The sequence below is a fragment of the Schistocerca serialis genome, chromosome 3 (assembly GCF_023864345.2).
Source record: "Schistocerca serialis cubense isolate TAMUIC-IGC-003099 chromosome 3, iqSchSeri2.2, whole genome shotgun sequence".
Taxonomy (NCBI): Eukaryota; Metazoa; Arthropoda; class Insecta; order Orthoptera; family Acrididae; genus Schistocerca; species Schistocerca serialis.
Genome location: NC_064640.1, coordinates 662,182,023 through 662,195,639, shown reverse-complemented (window position 1 = coordinate 662,195,639; position 13,617 = coordinate 662,182,023). Strand labels below are relative to the sequence as shown.

Sequence of the window (13,617 nt, the reverse complement as noted above, 5' to 3'; positions counted from 1 at the left end):
GCTTCTAGGCGCTTCAGTCCGGAACCGCGTTGCTGCTACGGTCGCAGGTTCGAATCCTGCCTCGGACATGGCTGTGTGTGATGTCCTTAGGTTAGTTTTAAGTAGTTCTAAGTCTAGGGACGGATGACCTCAGTTGTTAAGTCCCATAGTGCTAAAAAGAAAAAAAAACTACTGACAACACAACACTCCCCCCAACCACCCTTCTTCTTATACTGGCGGGTCCGCCTTTCCTGACTTGTAGTGGTCACTTCCACATTGCGTAAGGGTGTCCCTAATCTTTTGATAAGGTACGGTATACATGAATGGCTTCCCAGTTACATCTAATGATGTAGTGAATATTCCAAAATCGATTTGGCGTGTTGAGTGAATGATCAACGTCAATAAAAAAACATTGTCACAAGTTATGTCTAAATCTACAAATGCTGCTTGTGATATAAAATTCATGTCACATATACCTTTCTCTGTCATGCAGTTTCCAGAAAAGGGAGCGCATTTTAATTTTCTGAAAATTGTATTTTTTTCCGGACGTGTAGTAGGGCTAATCAAACTTGCAGACGTATTCTGTATTACATTCTGTTTTCATTGACACATACAAGTGCTTGTACTAGGAATGTTCTTTTAGGAAGAGGCAGTATTAATGGCGTAAACAATGAGATGAAAGACGCAGGATGGAGCTGCATCTCGCCCACCGCCTCCCACTCCCAGCCAACAATGGAGCAGCAGTGGCGGCAGCAGGGAGCAGTGACCATGACGCGGCCGCAGCAGCCGCGGCCAATGGCGGCGCGCCTCACCTGCAGACACCGTTGGCCACCACACTTATAAAACTGTGGCGCCGCCAGACCCACTGCCAGTTTGCCAAGTGCAGTGCGCCGCTACCGCACGTCTGCTCCTCAGCCTCGCCTACAGGTACGTGCTCAGATGGTCACCGTTACACACTCCATCTTTATAACAACCGTTACCTTCGACAGGTAGATTTGGTACATTTACCTACGTGTAGTTTGCCACCACTGTTCTTTCAATTCCGTGCGTGTTTTAACGTAAAAAAATGCCTGTAAAAGGACACGAAAGTTTACGTTCTCTCTTGTCTCGGCCTCCCAGTTTTTGCAGCGAAGCGCTTCGGATATTCCTAGAGAGACCGAAGCACTTCCGCATCACTTCAAGAAATTTTAATTTAATTGTTGTGAGATACTGGCGTCTGTATAACGCCAGTCCAATAAAACACCAAATTAGAGCGAAGATTCTAAAACGTAGTATTTTCTTTTACATTAAAGATTTTATTTGTGCAGTTGTTTTACAGTACTCCATGTGATATAAAATGCTTTGATCGTCCTCGATCTAATATTTCATCATATTCAACAGTTATAATATTGGTCCCGCTTGTTGTAGAGGAGCAACGACGAAGACTCTGCATTTCCTCGGTCTCAAAATACATAAATCGTGATTCTTGGTGTAGACAGTAAATGGCAGAAAGAAGGTAAAGGGATCAAACAAGAATTTTGCCTCTACGTTTACTACTGTCTGTGTCAGAAATGTAGTGCTGCAGATAGTAACTCTAGTTTCTGTGATAGTGATTTGTTGGCACCAATATTTATTTAGAAGTTCCGCTTTATGCTTCCGAAGCTAGCTACTTTAATCAAGGAGTATTCTGAAACTGATAAAGTAGCTTAGCAGAAAATACATCCAAATTTTTCTGGACGCGAATCTCTTCCTTCGTAGTTGCGCGCAGCAGCACGGAAAATTATCAGCATACTATGTTCTTCTTTCTCTATCTTAACTTTATTTTTTAGCGTGTGCGCGTCTGAAAACGAATTTTTATTGTTTGGTATCAACTTTCATAGTTCTTAATTCTCAGTAGCATAATTTCTGACGCCGTATTTGTTATGACTGAAGTTACACGCAAACCAAGGTGGGTAGCCGGCCGCGGTGGCCGAGCGGTCCTAGGCGCTTCAGTCCGGAACCGCGTGACTGCTACGGTCGCAGGTTCGAATCCCGCCTCGGGCATGGATGTGTGTGATGTCCTTAGATTAGTTAGGTTTAAGTAGTTCTAAGCTCTAGGGGACTGATGACCTCAGAACTTAAGTCCCATAGTGCTCAGAGCCATTTGAACCAAAGTGGGTAGTATTTTCGAGCAAACTTTTGTTTAATTGGCTTCCGGAATGTGACAATACAGCCATCTCTACACTGGAAATGTTATACTACAGTTTCTTTCGACAATTTAGAGTATATATTGGTTTAAGTCGAACCTTGCTACGAAGTTACATAGGCCAACAAAGGACAGATTTCGATATAAAATAAATTTTACATCCACGGTATACAGAAACGATGCTAGTGTTGTATCCGTGTCTTTTTTTTCCCTGTCGTTAATGTAACTGACAATGTTGCAATAGTCATTCGTGACACAAATTATACAACTTTCGTGCCCTAGAAATTTTCCGAATGTTAGTAGACTGGTAATTCGCTGCAGTCTGAGAAAAAATTCCAAGTGAATTTCGTTTCTCTAAAAAAGAATGCAATACACAGGATGTTCGCAGGAGGACTGTAGCGTTAAAGTTCAGTGAACCTGCAGACCGTTCAGTATATTAAAAGTTCAGAACGCTTTCATCGCCAGACCAACTGGTTCCCCACGTATCAGAGTGTGATCTTATCCAGGTTAATGTTGCGGGCCCTTGCTAATAGGGCCACCTTTCTTCGTGTAATGCTGTCGATAGTCAGATAAACAGTTCGCCAACGGCATCCTAGGTGCTTTTTTATGAGTTTTTGTTCACCTTATCTGTATTCTAGGAAGTGCCTCGAGATGTTAATATGTAGTCTGTAGGAAACAAGAATCCAGAACTGTTTACTCTGTAGCTGTGACAAAAAGTAACCTCTGGTGGAGGTACTCCAGATCTGGATCGTAGCTACCGTCGGAATATAAATTGTTAGAAGCGCTTCCAGTCTATGGAATTGTTAGTGTTTAATTTCCCATATACGGCTGTGTCATTAAATCTGCTCGGTTTTTTCTTGCTCTCTTTTGTAACACTTCTTTTTAATCTTTAGAGGGAAGCTACCTCAGAATGGTCGAGGACTGAGGGGAGAATCGGAGGAGACAGCAACACACGATGAATAACTCACCTGGAGAAATTTATGCTGACTCCCTTAAAACTTAATCATGACGGTCACAAGGGGCTCTGCCAGCCATCTCGCTGGTCGCAGTTTCGATCTTCCTAGTGCTTCCCAGACGGCGAAGTTACTGCAAGCGTCGCTCAGAATAGCCGAATGGGACTCAAACCGAGCTACTGTTCGATACGTCCTGTATATTGCCGCGATGCACACTCACCAAATAACAGAAATAATTAGGGGAGAACTTTTGCGAAGATTGTGAAGTAGGGGAGAGAAAGCCTCAGAAGTTGCGGGAGCAGGTCGTCAATCAAACGTGGGTAGTTCCGTCGACAGGAGCATTGTCCGCGAAACGCGAGCTTCCGGGTTCGAGTCCCGTCTCAGCTCACAGTTTTAAACTGACTGGAAGCTGAAGTTTCAAAATAACTTGTTTCAACCTAGACTAGTAGTACAAATAATTAAGTAATAATGCTTATTTCTTCATACATACTTTGCTTTGTATTGATTTTTGCTGCAAATCTGCCCATTGCTGACAGGTTATAGATTCTAGAAGGATAAGGCTGTGTTAAAATACACACTTTTTTCCCGAAAGTAACATGTGTCCTATGCATTCATTGTAGTAAAAATGCGACGGCAAAATCTCGATAAGAGTCTTTATTTGAAGTACAGGGTTTTGCGACATGGTCACTTCCTGAAACTGACTTTAACAAACTACTGGCGTTACATTTCAGCGCTCTGGTTAATTTACCTACAGGACCCAGTATTTCGTAATGACAGAGTGGCCTTTTTGCGAGGTAGGGGAATCGCGTTTGACACTGGATTTTTCTGCTGCAAGGAAGGCGGTCAGTAACGGTGTTCCCTGAAACTCGTGAGGTCAGCTGAAGAGCGGCGTTCATGCGGAGAAGGCGCCTCGCCGAGATTTTATTACAGGCCACGCTATAGCAGTCTACCAGGCCGTAACACTAGAGAAGCTTTGGTCGAGTACGAAGAGTGGTGTTACCTCTTACTTCTTTTTTCTGAGACCGCATTGGGTAAGACACTGGAATAAGACCTAGAAGAGCGAAGAAAATCAAGTTAAAAGTAAGCCTTATATGACAGGAGCTTTCCTAGCCAAAATATTTCGTGATATACCGACTGTACAACGGTACTCGTAGTTTATTGGTGCCTTCTTCATGGGGCAAAACTCCATTTACGAGCTAATTAAGTAGAAACAACTACAGACTTGTTTTTTTCTGCTTCGCAATGCGTCAGTATCCCAGTCTGACAGAATGTGCGGAAGATATCAGCTGTAGCCAAATTTAAGGAAGAATTTCAGGACTTACTTAGAGTGATTTGCGAAAATCGTGCGAGATTTAAATCAAATTACCCGGTCTCAAATTCCAACCCAGCTTTTCCTGTTTAATCGCCCAGTATTGCACCGATGGGCTCGGTTGTACGAAATTAATGCAGGTCTAAAAATTACGGATTCTATCGTAACTCTTCGCTGTCGTTCTCCTTAAGACTTGAAATTGAAACAGATGTCTTCACAGTAGCTTTCCGTACAACTTTGGCTTTCGTGGCTGTTGCAGAAATAGCGCACGTATACATGTAAGCGTATTTGCATTAAGCCTTCAGTACTTCTACATCAATATTTGCAGTTTTCAGGAGAGAAATACAAGGAACATCAGTCAGTGTAATACAGAGAGCTACTGACGGACGTTCGTCTCTCAAGTCGATTTCTGCACAGGATCTGCGTCACTCGTCACGAAAATGGCATCAGTTTCTTTCTTCCAGCATACGAACATGAACGTTGAATGGAATTTATGACGCAAGTTACTATTGTTCACTGGGGAGATGTAACAAACCTTATACGGATGACAGAGAAATTTCTTTGAGATTACGAACTAACAGTCAAAAATGAATACTTATCTGCTGTTTTCTTCTTGTTTATATAAACAACTTACACCTTGTAGTGATTACGTAAACCCATCGCAGTAACTACTGTTCGGAGTAAATACCTCCAATTTTAATGCGTATATAGAATTATGCGGTACTCTCTCGAATATCCAAACAGTAGAGTGACGCAGGCAGCTAGGACCAGTTGCTCTGCAGTTTCCACTTGAGTTTTATTCACCAATGACCGCATGTAGCCCCACGGGAAATAAACATTTGGAGTTAAATTCGATGATTTCGCTGGCCATGGAGCACCAGGTAAAGTGCTCCATTCAAATGGATGGCAGCAAATAATGTTATGTTAGTTGATCGTGTATAATTCCACCCGACAGATGATATGAGACTGCGGTATTTTATCACACCGAACGTGTCTATTGTAGCAGCTCATAACGTCATCACAGTTGAAATAAGTTTCAACCATGAAGAAAAAATGGCTTCAAATGGCTCTGAACACTATGGGACTTAACATCTGAGGTCATCAGTCCCCAAGAACTTGGAACTACTTAAACCTAACCAACCTAAAGACATCACACACATCCATGCCCCAGGCAGGATTCGAACCTGCGACCGTACCGGTCTCGCGGTTCCACACTGAAGCGCCTAGAACCGCTCGGCCACACCGGCCGGCATAAAGGACAAAAGGTCACGTACTGTCAGCAGTATTCATTTCCGATCATTGTGTTTTAATCCCAAATGCTGATTTTGGGATCCTCCCCTCTCTTTATAGTTTTAAGACTGTAGGCTTGGAACACACTGTATAGGGAACGCAATGGAATTTCGTCTGCCTGTCGTGGAAAACTCGTCCGTCTACCCGTGTTCGAAGCAATATCACTTCGATTTCGAAGAGGATCCTTAGCAGAGAAATAGGTGCACTGCAACGTCAACGGCGACGGGCTCATCCAGCAACGCCTTTTTTAACGCTATCTATGCTTCAGTTACGTTTGTTGACAACGAGTAACCTACACTCAGAACGGCAGAAGTCAAAGACGTTTTCCGTTTGGCTTTGGACGTTAATTTACAGAAATGATACTGTCACCAAAATATTAGTACCGTCCCTATGGCAAAGTCTGAGAAGCTTATGAGACAAATAATGATAACAGTTATCCGTAGCTTAACTTTCGACTCTCTCTTAATTTCTATTATCCATCATACTGAAGTGTGACAACTTTAAGAAACTAGAAATCCTCTCTCGAAATCTGTTGCCGATATTTGTCAGTTAACAAACTAGAAACATCAACTTTTGAGCAGATTTGCGCTCTTACTAATTTCGTTGCTCCTCGTTTCCCTCCTGAGCCTGTAATCTGCTATCACAAGTTGCACATTGTAATTGCGAAACTCTTAAAGATCAAATTAAATCGAATTGGTGTGGTTTTCACTTGTTATTTGCACGCCCCATCTTCTCTTCCGTTTGAAATACGCGTATAGGAAGCGTAACAAGCGCCAGAACATGTTGTAAATGATTTGGAAAGAGCCGAAGATATTTTTTTCTCAGTTTTTAACTTCGCCTTTTACGTCATTTCTGGAAACGACGAGGGCATAATGAGCTGTGTACGATTCAAAACTAACATGCCGTGATTTAGGGAAAATGCGAAGTATCGAAATCGGAGTGGTTTAGTTTTACTTCTTTGTTCCGAAACTTTCCGTACTGTTACATATGTGACTCCATATGAGAAATGTTAATTTAATAAAACGTCAGTAATAGACGAAATTATTACAGTGGATTCTCACCGGTGTAACAGTTAAGCTTAAACGAAAATACTGTGGTATCGGAATGCGACGGTAGCCTTTCTGCAGGAAGTGTAGGACACAGCTTTGACTTCCGTGTCTTCCTCCCGTACCCAAGTAGCGTCGTCAAATTTCCGGCCGGAGGCAGACACTCCCTCTGCACACTGCTTACTGCTCACGGTCGCATTGTCTGTCTGGTTGCCTTCTATGGTAGGCCGGGGGTTCTTCCCTCCTGTACTAATTTGGCATTTATTTCTAGGAAAGTCGTATGATCCATTCCCAAAACGTCTTGGAGAAACAAACGGATCTCGCGTAATCAACAGAATTTTTTTATCGAAGAAATAATAAAAACAAAGTTAGCAGTACCCTTACGCACAGATTTGCTTACCACGGCAATGAACTCGTCTATTCGTATGCTCAGTGATGTTTGAGATGTACATTCCAACGAGGTTTGCACAAAACAACACAGAATCACTCAAGAAACGTTGTTCTGAATTTACTCAACTAGTCGCACACTGGAATTCAATAATGACAGCATATTCAATAAATGCTCTATACAAAACTATCATATGAAAAGCATCTCACGTACCTTATACGATTGCCTTCAAGTACAACGAGAAATACTCCGTACTTTTCAATGGATGTTAATATGATGGCGAACTACCGTCCCGGTAATGGCTTAAGCCACAAGTGCCACTGATGGCGATTTGACAAATTTTCGTCCAGTAAGTGTGTTTCGTAGGCTTTCCAGAATTATTCCACAAGGAGATCTCAGTTTTTGTATGACATATCTAAACGTGAGTTTGTGAGAAGTGTTCCCAAAAATCACCCTTTCACACAGCTCATTCTGATTGTGCACATGTGTGTGTGTGTGTGTGTGTGTGTGTGTGTGTGTGTGTGTGTGTGTGTCTTTTCTTGATTAGCTCTATTTTCGTTCTGAACACAGGACTGTAAATATACACAAATTGGATGTTTTCGCACTAGCTCTATGAGTTGTGAATCATCCATTTTGAGCAGCAAAACTGTCAGATCGAGGCGAACTGCAATGACAACGCTCTCGATCGCGAGCGGATATTATGGCTCGACTGCTCGACAGAGCATCATCTCAGCCGCCGCAATGGAATCGCACCTTAAGGTCAGGTACGAAAATGAATCACTTAATTCCTTAGAAGGGGATGACCTAGATACAGAGGTAACACAGACTTTTTCTAATTATCTCAATAGATTCAATATAAGAAGCACTGATAGAATCATTTATGGAAAAACGGGAACATGTAGTGGCAGAGCGCTTCGATCAAAGGCTTACACTGGATGCAGAGATAAGACTGTTTAAGAGGCCGTAGTTTATATGTTATTACATGTGACAGGGAAGCACGTGCTGTTTTGATTAGACTATCAGACACATTTTCCAGGAGAGGGGAAGTGAGCAAGAAGCTCGGTAATGTCAATCAAGACTGCATCATTGTAAACCCTGCGTCAGATGAGACAGTGTAAGGAAATGATGTTTGACGTCAGCATTAGTAATCTAACTCCTTTGTTCCTGATGAGTACCAGTGGTTCCGGCTTCGTAGTCGCCCGCTGAGACCGAGCGGTTCTAGGCGCTTCAGTCCGGAACCGCGCTGCTGCTACGGTCGCAGGTTCGAATCCTGCCTTGGGCATGGATGTATGTGATGTCCTTAGGTTAGTTAGGTTTAAATAGTTCTAAGTCTAGGGGACTGATGACCTCAGATGTTAAGTCCCATACTGCTTAGAGCCATTTGAACCATCTTGAACCGGCTTCGTGCGCACTCCAGCAGAAAAAAGGATAACAGCACGCCACATCTACAGGGTCTCTAAAGATAAAAGGCAAGCTGAAGTCTGTGGCGCAAACCAGTGACTGGGCTACTGGCCTGACTGCAGGCAGAGTGCAGCCTTCCTTCACTGCGACACTAGGAGGGGTAGAGTGGTGGATTCATCGACCCGGCGCCTTTTACCCCAGAGAATGATCCATGGTGCTGATTTGATAGCAGGCCGAATGGACCTGGGGCCATCCTGGAGGGACTAGAAGGAGTAAAATCCGCACTCCTATCCAGGATTGAACCCGGAACCTCCAGGAGTGGAGTCTGTTACTCTACCTTCTTTTTTTCCCATAGACCACCTCGGCCACCAACAGGATCTGTCGTGGGGACAAAGGAGAGAACCACAGCGACATCCTACGTGCCAAAAACCTGAAGACCAGTGTTAATCCTACACTAACAGTCAACAGTTGTAGAATGAAAGAGGCTACATTTATCGAGACTGAAACTCGGCGTCGGATTCGAATGATGTGGACTTCACCATTCTAGCAGATGTTGACAGTCAATCTAGGATTGACACTGGACTTCATGTTTTTACTGGCTGTGATCAGTAGACTGCCTTTTATCATGCGCAGATAAAACAATAGCCGTGCGGGATTAGCCGAGCGGTCTGGGCGCTGCAGTCATGGACTGTGCAGCTGGTCCCGGCGGAGGTTCGAGTCCTTAGGGTAATTTACGTCAAGTAGTGTGTAAGCTTAGGGACTGATGACCTTAGCAGTTAAGTCCCATAAGATTTCACACACATTTGAACATCTTGATAAAACAATAACAGCATAATGAATAATTCCTACTTAAGCCTACTATCGTCTCTTTAATTTTCTTACTATATTTTACCATAGCTGCCAAAATCTTTTCGTTATTTTTAATGTTTGCCTCTAGTTAAGTTGTACGTTGTTTTTGTTAATCTCACAATCTCCTTTTCTCCTATCTTTTCTTCTTCTCTAGCTCAGTTTCTTTTCATTAATTATTTTTCTACTTTTTAAATAGTTAAGTAATGTAATGAGGTGGTGGGTTTCGGGGCTGTTCAGATAATTGCATATAAAAGAAGGAAACAGTTTTATTTATGTATTGTAATAGTAACGATAGCAACTGTGAAACGCGGCCTTCAGCTGCTTCTGTGGCGCATGTTACACATAAAAATTAAACCAACTAAACTCCGCCCACCGGTCTTGGCAGCCCCAGCGGGGCTGCATTGGATCGGTATGAAGCACACCGCTCGCCTAACCGTTGTGTTTTCGTCCCATGGAGCCGCTACTTCTCGGTCAAGTAGTTCTTCAGTTGGCACCTCGAAGCTGAATAAACCCGTTTCAGTCCTTCTGTCAAGAAAAACATTGCTGGCAGTACCGGTAATCGAACCAGGTTCCTCTACACGAGGGACAGCCATGCTAATCACTGTTTCTGTTTATCTCATTTTTTTTCGTTATTCGTCGTTGCATGTGTTCGAGGCGGACGTCGCATGACACCTGTTCAAGTACATCGTTGATCCAGTTACTCATTCTTTTTACTACAGAGGGCAGTTAGCCCCCTGACCGAACAAGATGAGCCACCATGCCGGCAAATAAATATAAAGTAAGTAAAAAGACGCAGTAAAGGTGGCAAAACAGTTGCGCACTAATACAACAGGGCAAATAGTCCTCTAGTAATGCACGCTGTGTCGTTTATTTTGTGCTGAACTGGTAGAAGAAGCTGTGACACGTTTACGGCTTCGCAAGCCGCTGAGTGGTGTAAACTTTTCAGGATGGGTGTCCATGACTTCTGTATTGTTGGTGTAGCTTCTACCCGCCACCGTAGTTAACTGTCTCATGGAAGAACAATGTTCAATGCCCAGTACTGCCAAAGAATTTTTCTTGGTGGGAGGATTGGAACGGGTGTGCACTCCGTTATGCAATGGCCGATTTGCAGGGCGATGCTCTTATGCAGCGAGGGTGATGCGGAGGTACCGCACTGTTGCTCTCTGACACTAATAAACGTAAGACTGTCAGCCACCCAGCGTTATTTCAGCTTTCGTATTGGCTGCGACCAGCGGAGGAAGGAAGGGAAGATTGAATTTAATATTCTGCAAGCGTCGAGGTTATGGGAGACTGTTTTTGACTGCTGTTTCAGGTGAATTCCGAAGTTGATTCGGCACGGAGATGCGGAGTTATGCTAGCAGAAATAGGGTGAAATGCTGATGATGCTAATGGTTAGGTGCGAGGCGCAGTACACAGCTCAGGGTCTGCAAGCGAATGTAGACATTCGCGTCTTCAATATGTGGTGTCCTTCCGTGTCGCAGTTAAAACGGCTGCAGGCGACCCGTTATCATAGAATAGAATTGCATTTGTATTAGACAATTCCGCCATATTTTTATATGCTAAATAGCCACAGTGCATCTGTAAAACCATTCATCAGCAGTAGGTCGTCAACTTTTGATGATACATGCGCTCAGACAATGCTAGTTTCCATAAGCTTAAGGACAGTTCTGAGGAAATCATATTGAAATTGAAATGCACAAGTTTCCCGCTGCAAGACAAGTGCTCTGCTGTTAGTTCTTCTCGCTCACAAGGAGTCCCAGGCCACCGATAACGCAAGTTACCATGAGGCAACGACCACTTATACTCTCATCTTCGTCACCAAGACCAGAGACCTTCCGGCCAAGTTATACGTAGCATTTACCAAAATACAGTAGCATTCATCTCGCTGGATTCATTACTGCTGCAAGTGAACATAAACCGAGTTTCCACTACCAACATTAAGTTGGCTCTTAGACTACAATTGCAGCTCGTAATTGTCTGAGATGATGCCGAATTAAGCTCCATCCACGGGGTTAACAAAATATTAACAATCGCGGAGAGCTACTGCTAAAGTGTTATTACGACAGCGTCGATGACTGAGAACTGCACGTACAGAGCCATAAGTGTCTATGCCGCCATAAACACAGTCTGGAAATAATTATCTCCCTCCTCCGATATTCCAGACCTAATAGCATTTCTTAGCGAAGAGAATTTCCTCAAGGCCTATATGGTATGTAAGAAAGAGTCGCAGTCCCATCTGAAGAATTTCTGTGGACAAAAGTCGACTGAAGATAATAGGTCTATTAGTGAGCCATTTGTGAGTTCCTCTAGTACCGGAGTTATAAGTAGTCATGTTCTTTGGCAATTAAAGTAAAATTGATTATCACCACACCCCTTATTTTCGTTCCCTTGCGTCTGTTTTCTTTCCTAAACACGATAATAGCTGCGGAAGATCAGAGTTATTACATAAAACTGGAGAAAAAGAGTCGTTCAGCCATTCAGCTATCGCCATTTTACTTTACTGGAACAAATAGTTCAACAGATAGTGATCTAGCAATGTTTCACATCTGAATAAATATGGAAAACTACTGGTATATGAAAGGCATATAACAGATTCCGGGTACACATTTGGTCAGTTCATCCACAAGAGATGATTAAACGATTTAGATAAATATGTTTAGAAAGCTGTATCTTCTGTTTTCCTCGCCCTTGCAAGTTTCACAATCATTCCTTTACTTACATAACAGGAGACGTTGTTGTTAATGTCGCTGTTCGTCTTCTCCAGTGCAACCGATAATTCAATACAGTACATTTTTGTTGTTAGTAACTGTTGTAAGCTATACTTGTAACGAGGACTCTTTCGCTGTTTTCGGTTGATTCAGCAGTTGAATATAAGTATTTGTATTGCGTATCTGTCCTCGTGTACCGTCACTCGAATCAGTAACTAACTATCTAATGAGAGAAAACAAGAGAGATTGAACATTTTATTTCCAGAGCATAGTCGAAAATGAAAGATTCTCTTAAGTAATATGATGTTTAGCTCCAGTAAAACTACACTATCAAAGGAGAAATAACCCAGCCAACCGGATGCAAATAAGTTTGACAGAAACATTAACAAAGATGAAAAATGTCATGACATCGAAAGGTTACTTGCGTACAGTTACACTGCGAGCAGGCAATAGTCAAAGTTACGAGCAGACACGCTCAAGTCAAAAATTTAAAGTTAAAAATGTTCCAGCATTTGGTAGGTGTATCTTGCAATGAACATCAGACTTTACGGTCCAGTGGCTTACATTGCTGCCACGAAAACAGGACAAGTTGCGAGCCTTTCGGGTGCGGACATTTGAGACATTATAACAGATGTAATCGAATTAAATACCTCTTAATTATGGAACAACAAAATTCAAAGGATGAGAGCTTAACGAATCTTTGAAAGTACAAAATAGTCAAGCAAATGAAGTACAACTGAGAGCCATCTATTAGGCTTTACAGAAATGGCCATGACATGAAGTCCAGAATATTGTAGAATATTTATACAAACAGCTGCACAGTCCAAAAAAACATCCCCATGAAGGAAACTTTAGTAGTACGTATCTATATGAGGTTGTAAGAAACAGATGTTTCGGAACTAGAGGCAGGAAAACATAGTAAAAAATAAAGAAATCAAAATTTTGCGAGTAGTGGATTAAAGCCATAATTCGTTACGTAACTGTTTATTGAGGATGAGGCCATTGTTCTTAGAAATATGCTTGAAAATCTCCAGCTCTTCGAGTACGTCGAGCCCCTGACCTTTCTTTTCCCTATGTAAAATGGAAATTTCTTCAACACTTTTCGACTTGTGACCAGAAATTAACAAATGATCAGCAAAGTGGAATTATGTACATTAGTGCCTCTTTTTCCCAACAAATATTTCTTGTACCAGACACTGTAAGATCTTCCAGTTTGCCCTACTTAAAATCCGGACGCGTACCGCAAGTGATCTAATAAACTACGCTAAGTACCCGTACAGGTTGCAGCGGTGGAATACTAATTATGGCAAGAGATGTACTCAGTAGTAAAGCCGCATTATAAAAAGGGAGAAAGGGATAATGTAGACGATTATAGACCTATTTCTACGCCATCAGTGTTTGCTAAAGCTATTGAAAAAGCTGTGTATGTAAGGATAATTGGTCATTTTATATCACATAATTTGCTATCAGATGTACAGTTCGGCTTTAGAAGTCGTTTAACAACTGAAAATGCTATATTCTCTTTTCTCT

General features: G+C 42.4%; 1 protein-coding gene across 1 annotated transcript in view; it reads left to right on the top strand.

The window, feature by feature from the left end:
- The first annotated feature begins 846 nt into the window (after positions 1–846).
- Positions 847–13,617, top strand: part of LOC126469554 (uncharacterized) — a 133,307-nt gene continuing 120,536 nt past the window's right edge. Inside the window, exon 1 of the mRNA XM_050096676.1 lies at positions 847–906. The gene's annotated coding sequence lies outside the window, so the exon portion shown is untranslated. The remainder of the gene's footprint in view (positions 907–13,617) is intronic.